General features: G+C 41.6%; 1 protein-coding gene across 4 annotated transcripts in view; it reads right to left on the reverse strand.

Annotated features, from left to right (window-relative positions):
- rexo4 (REX4 homolog, 3'-5' exonuclease) overlaps positions 1-1,609 on the reverse strand; it is a 23,947-nt gene extending 22,338 nt beyond the window's left edge. For 2 of the 4 annotated variants that reach the window (XM_043720654.1, XM_043720650.1), the window contains exon 1: positions 1,483-1,587. The gene's annotated coding sequence lies outside the window, so the exon portion shown is untranslated. Of the gene's footprint in view, positions 1-1,309; positions 1,331-1,482 lie in introns of those variants that run through there. The other 2 variants (XM_043720651.1, XM_043720653.1) reach the window with 2 other exon arrangements.
- Between the last annotated feature and the right edge of the window lie 5,528 nt (positions 1,610-7,137).

The raw sequence follows: 7,137 nt of genomic DNA on the forward strand, positions 1-7,137 counted from the left end.
GTGCTTGGGATCCTCCTGTGAAGCGCTTCTGTGGTGTTTCATGCATCAACAAACACATCGACCTGGACCCAATATACCGGCCACTACAGCGGACAGCTGAAACTGACAACCGGAAGCGGCAGGGACAGGCCACTATAAATGCCGGAGGAAACAGCACAGAAGCGCTTCACAGGAGGCTCCCAAGCACTGAGGATGTCACCTAGACAGGGGACGAAATGTTTGCAACAAAAATTTCCAGTTCGGCGAACAGAACCACAACATTCTCAGTGACATTGACAAACTGTATCTCTCTGGGACTATCTGTCTGGGTAACTGTTGATCCATATGTGTGGGTATCTGTACGTGTGTTGTGTGGGTCATGTAGCTCTCTGCTTGTACCTCTCTGGATCCGTATTGTTGTATGTTTGTAGCTCGATGTGTCTTTATGTGCAGGTGTATGTTTCTTGGTATCTGTTGATGTGTGTATCTTCTTGCTACTGACAGTCCTGCCACTGGAAACAGTTTCTCCTAGTTTATTTACATGATTCTCAACATATCTGTTCTCCACTAAACCTGCCCTCCTTTCAGATGAGAAGCCCATCTTCTCTTGCCTCTCCATATTCTGTGAAGTCCTCCATCGCTTGAAACATTCTAGTAAATTATTTCTTCACTCATCCCAAAGTTTTTACATTCTTCCTAACATGCATCCTTCCTAACTCTAACCCATCCAATTTCATTTGCAGTTCGGATTTCAATGTCAAACTCCAGAATAAAATATTCCAAAACAGAACTCAACATAATAATACTGAAATTTAATTATTTCAACATCTTTACTGATTAAAAGAAATTGCTTTCCTAAAATGTCTTAGACAATTCCCAGATGTTCCAAAGCATTTAACTCAGGAAATGCAGCAGCAACCCACACAGAGCAAAATCTCATGTGCAGCAATGCAATAACAATGTGATAATCCAGCTAACAAAATTTTAATATTGGCCAGGACACTGGAAACACCTGACCACCACAAAACATCAGGTTGTCAATAACTACAATAGAGTTCAGACAGAGCATGTGCAAACAAGTTACTCCAAATGCTGAAATCTGTGCTAAAAACAACAAAATGTGAGTCAGTCTGCATTCAGAGGGAGAGGAAGCTAACATTTTGAGTCGAAATGAAGAATCAATTAGACTAGAAGCATTAGCTTACTCTCTCTCCATGGATACTGTATGATCCGTCGTGATCGCCAGCATTTGTTGTTTTCAGTTCAGAGAGAATGGTTACAATCCCATCAAGACAACATCCTCAATGGTACCCACTCCCTCAGCACTGACCCTCCGACAGTGCGGCACTCCCTCAGCACTGACCCTCCGACAGTGCGTCCGACAGTGCCCACTCCCTCAGCACTGACCCTCCGACAGTGCCCGCTTCCTCAGCACTGACCCTCCGACAGTGCCCACTCCCTCAGCACTGACCCTCCGACAGTGCCCACTCCCTCAGCGCTGACCCTCCGACAGTGCGGCGCTCCCTCAGCACTGACTCTCCGACGGTGAACGTCCCCACGTGTTCCTAAACCGGAAGCGGTTCCGCTGCTAAACCGCTCCGACCGGAAATTGTCCTCACAATCTGATCCGTTTGGTTAAACGTTCCCCCCGCTCCATCTCCTCAAGAGGATTGACGGGCCGCTCTGCCAATCGGATTTGGAGATCGGCTGCGGAGACCCGGGATCCGTGTGGCGTCGCCATGAGCAACGGGGCCTACTGCCCCGCGGAGCCTGTACTCCCACAGGCAGAATGTCTGGATTCAGGATTCAGTACAAACACACTAGTTTATTTCAGTAACTGTCTGAAACTCGTTCTCTCATCTTCAATGGTCTATCCCTGTCGACCTCAAAGTCTGTACAACACCCTTTGGTTTACATTATTCCCAGAATAGAATAGAATCCCTACAGTGGAAACAGTGACACCAACATTTGTATTTACATTCCGTTGTGTTGATTTGTGTCACCAAGTTTGGTACCACTGGCAAATTTGGAGTTTTATTCCGTATACCAATACTCAATCATAAAAGTGGTTCAAGCACAGACCCTTGGGAAACATCATGTCCTCCAGTCTGAAAACAACTACTTACATAAACTCTGTTTATGCTGTTAGAGCAAGTTGCTTTCATCAGGATAGCATTGACTCTTTTTATCTGTGAGCCTTGGTCACGTCACCAGCATTTCGTGTTTTGTCCAAGGCTTTCAAATTTCACATGGACAACATCCAATACATGCCCTTCTTCAAAATGATATGGTACTGACCCACTTACCCTGTCACCCTCCCTCAGACTGATCTCCCAACAGAGCAGCACTCCCTCAGTACTGACTCCTCCTGTGCTGCCGAGTGGATTTAAAACTAATTAGAGCAGGGAAAATGCAAAATGTAACATACAAAGCCAAAAGATATTGCAGCATTACAGGGGAACGATTTGAATAATAATACCCAATGTGAGGAAGGGAAGGAGTGAGCAAACTTAGAAAATCAGCAGCAAATAGAGTCAACAGGGGAAATATGATAAAAAGGCAAAACTAAATCCTCTTTATTCGAATGCACTTTGAATTCATAATGATCAAAATGAATTAACAGCAGAGATACAGACTATTGAGTATGATGCTATAACTATTGCAAAAACATTCTAACCAGGGGATGGACTCTGGGAAATAAATATTCAGGATATGTGACTTTTCAAAAGTACAGGCAAAAAGGGAAGGACATTGCGTTAGCTTTGTTAGTGTGAGATGGAATAAGTATGAAAGCAGGGCATGATTTTCGATTGGAAGATGTGGAATCCATTTAGGTGGATCTAATAACAAGGTGAGTAACATGTTCGTTGGGAAGGTGGTCTATAGCTCTAAAACAGCAACTGTTGTAGGACAAAGAAGTAATCAGGAGATAATGAGATACCCTCAAAATTAATAACTATAATATGGTAGAATTTAGCATTCAATTTGAGAGTGTCAATTTGAGAGTGTGAAATTTGGAGCAGAAACAATTGTGCTAAACATAAATAAGAGTAATTGCTAATGAACGAGGGCGGAGTTAGCTGGAGTTGAGCAGCATCAATACTTGAGGAACAATGGTCGATCCTTTAAAAAAATAGCCTGTGACTCACAAGAAAGGTATGAGGAAGTTGGATTCTAGGAAGGGGATAAATCCGCCATGATGAACCAAGGAAATTTAAGGATAATATCAAATTGAAAGAAAAAGCATGCAGTCTTAAGACAGAGAGTTGACAAAGTTTCAAAAATCAATAATAAGACAACCAGAAATTTTAAGTCATATCAAGATGGACAACAAGAGCTTCTTTAAATACATAAAAGAGAAGAGAGTGACCAAGATGAACACAGACCCCTTCACGAATGCGTCTGGGGAATGGCTAAGGAGTTGAATAAATACTTTGCATCATGATAGAAGACACTAATACAATTCCAAAAATATTAAATAATCACAGAGCAAAAGGGACAGAAGTAATAAATATAATAACTATCACTAGAGAAAACGATCAAGAGAAATAAATGGGACTAAAATACAATAAGTCCCCTGGACCTGATGGATGTGCTCTTGGATATTTAAAGATGGTAGAAACGCTGGATTTTCTGTAGATTTTGGAAAAGTTCCAAAAAATGGCAAGATGCCAATGTGATATCCTTGTTAAAAAATGAAGAAGACAAAAAACCAGGTAACTATAGGTCAGTTAGCCTAATGACTAATTGCAAAAATGTTAGAGTCTATTATAAAGGATGTAATAGAACATTTAAATACATAATATAATCAAGCAGAGCCTGCATGGTATTATGAAGAGGAAATCATGTCTGATAAATTTACTAGAATTCTTTAAGGAAGTAAGAAGCAGAATAGATAAGAAGTGGATGTAATGCATTTGAATTGATGTTTTGGGCATAAGCCCTTCATCAGGAAGCTCATTCCTGATGAAGGGCTTATGTCTGAAACATCAATTCTCCTGCTCATCAGATGCTGCCTGACCAGCTGTGATTTTCCAGCACTACACTCTTCGACTCTGATCTCCAGCATCTGCAGTCCTCACTATCTCCTGATGTAATGCATTTGAATGTCTAGAACACATTTGAGAAGATACTGCATGTCAAGCTCCTTAATATACTAAGAGTCTATAGTATTGCAGATGGTATATTAGCAGACAGAGAGTTGGGATAACGATGGTATATAATGAGTGGAGTGCCTCAGGGAGCAGTGCTGGGGCCACAATTAATTACAATGTATATTGTGACTTGGATGACAAAAGTGAATGTAATATCACCTCATCTGCAATGACACAAAAACAGGTGGGAAGGCTAAGTGTTGAGGATGACACAAAGAGTCTGCAGAGGGATATGTAAAGTGAGTGGACAAAAAATTGGCAGGTGAAATATAATATGGGAAAGTGTGAGGTTCTGCACTTTGGCAGGAACAGTAGAAGAGCTGAATATTATTTAAATGGCAAAAGACTGTGGGTCCTTTTGCATGAATCACAAAATGTCAGCATCTGAATTTGGCAGGTTATAGGGAAAGCAAATGAAATGTTGGCCTTTAATCGAAAGGGAATGGAGAATGAATACAGGGAAGTCTTGGTAAAGCTATTCAAGACACTAATGAGGGCACATCTACAGCTTTAGGCTCCTTATCTAGGGAAAGATATACTGGCATTGGAGGCAGCCTGAAGAAAGCTCGCTGGGTTGATCCTGGGTGTGGAGGGAATTTATTATGAGGAGAGGAGGAATAGGTTGGGCCTGTACCTTTTGGGGTTTACAAGAACAAAGTGTGATTTTATTGAAATATATAAGATTCTTATGGGACTTAACAGGATAGATATGGAGAAGTTGTTTCCCCTTGTTGGAGAGACTAGGACCAGAAAAAGAGACAATTGGGGAATTTCTTCTCTCAGAGTACCCTCTATGAATTTATGGAAGGCTTTACTGTGTAAGGATGTAGATTGAGATTGACTTGGAGGTCACCACTGATGATGTTACCTAGCCAGGGAATGAAATGTCTGGATATCAAACCTACAGCTCAGCGAGCAAACCTACACCCTAAACCTCAACTTGAGCTACAAACCTTCACAAACCTTGCAAAAATTGAGATTGACTGATTTTGAATTAGGAAGGGAATCAAGGGGTATGGGGAAAAGGCAGGAAAACTGAAGTCAGGGATTACCAGATTTGCAACAATCTCATTGAATGCCAGAGTCTATTTGATGGCCTATCTCCAATCTTCTATCTCATGATCTTATAATCTACTGACAGTTGTGTGTCCCTTCAGTATTGACCCTCCGATAAGGCAGCACTCCTTCAGTACTGACTCTCTGAAACTGCAGAAATTCTTTGCATGGCCTTTTTTAATTTAATCACAGGATGTGTGGGATGTGTGTGTTGCTGGTTGGGCCAGCATTTATTGCCTGTCCCCAGTTTTGTTGAGTAGGTGATGGTGAATTGGTGAAAGATGTTCAAAGTCATTTAAGATTTGATCAAATAAATAAAGAGAAACCATTTCTCTAGCAGAAGGGTCAATAACTGAAGGACATTGATTGAAGAGAATTGGTAAAAAAAGACAAAGGGGAAGATGCAGAGAATTTATTCAACTGGAGACTTGTTTTGGATATAGGTTTGCTCGCTGAGCTGGAAGGTTCATTTCCAGATGTTTCATTACCCTACTAGGTAACATTTCATTGGGCCTCAGACGAAGCAATGCTGAAAATTCCTGCTTTCTATTAAATGTTTGAGTTTATTTGGGTTGGTGATGTCATTTCCTGTGGTGATATTATTTCCTGTGTTGAAGTCACTTCTTGTTCCTTTTCTCACGGGATAGTAGATGGGATCTAACTTGATGTATTTGTTGATAGAGTTCCAGTTGGAATGCCATGCTTCTAGGAATTCTCGTGCATGTCTTTGTTTGGCTTGTCCGAGGATGAATGTGTTGTCCCAGTCGAAGTGGTGTCCTTCCTCATCCGTATGTGAGGATACTAGTGAGAGAGGGTCATGTCTTTTTGTGGCTAGTTAGTGTTCATTATCCTGGTGGCTAGTTTTCTGCCTGTTTGTCCAATGTAGTGTTTGTTACAGTCCTTGCACGGTATTTTGTAAATTACACTAGTTTTGCTTGTTGTCTGTATAGGGTCCTTCAAGTTCATTAGCTGCTGTTTTAGTGAGTTTATGGGCTACAATGATGCCAAGGGGTCTGAGTAGTCTGACAGTCATTTCCGAGATGTCTTTGATGTAGGGGAGAGTAGCTACGATTTCTGGACGTGTTTTGTCTGCTTGTTTGGGTTTATTGCTGAGAAATTGGCAGACTATGTTCATTGGGTGCCCGTTCTTTTTGAATACATGGTATAGATGATTTTCCTCTGCTCTGTGTAGTTCCTTTGTGCTGCAATGTGTAGTGGCTCGTTGAAATAATGTTCTGATGCAGCTTCATTTGTGGGTGTTGGGATGATTGCTTCTGTAGTTCAATATTTGGTTTGTATGTGTTGTTTTCCTGTAGACTCTGGTTTGATGTTCCCCATTGGCTGTTCGCTCTACTGTGACATCTAGGAATGGCAGTTTGTTGGTGTTTTCCTCCTCTTTAGTGGATATTATGCCAGTACGGGTATTATTGATGGTCTTGAAGGTTTCCTCTAATTTTTTCATTTCGTGATGACAAAGGTGTCATCCACGTAGCGGACCCAGAGTTTTGGTTGGATGGTTGGCAGAGCTGTTTGTTCGAGTCTCTGCATTACTGCCTCTGCTAAGAACCCTGATATCGTAAATCCCATCGGTGTTCCGTTGGTTTGTCTGTAGGTTTTGTTGTTGAAGGTGAAGTGGATGGAAAGGCAAAGGTCCACTAGCTTGATGATATTCTCCTTGTTGATGAAGTTACATGAACACCTACTAGCCACAAAAAGACATGATCCACTCTCACTAGTATCCTCACATACAGATGAGGAAGGACACCAATTCGACTGGGACAACACATCCATCCTAGGACAAGCTAAATAAAAACATGCACGAGAGTTCCTGGAAGCATGGCATTCCAACTGGAACTCCAACAACAAACACATCGAATTAGACTCGATCTACCACCCCCTGAGAAAAGGAACAGGAAGTGACTTCACCACAGGAAATAACATCACCACA

The sequence above is a fragment of the Chiloscyllium plagiosum genome, chromosome 30 (genome assembly GCF_004010195.1).
Source record: "Chiloscyllium plagiosum isolate BGI_BamShark_2017 chromosome 30, ASM401019v2, whole genome shotgun sequence".
Taxonomy (NCBI): Eukaryota; Metazoa; Chordata; class Chondrichthyes; order Orectolobiformes; family Hemiscylliidae; genus Chiloscyllium; species Chiloscyllium plagiosum.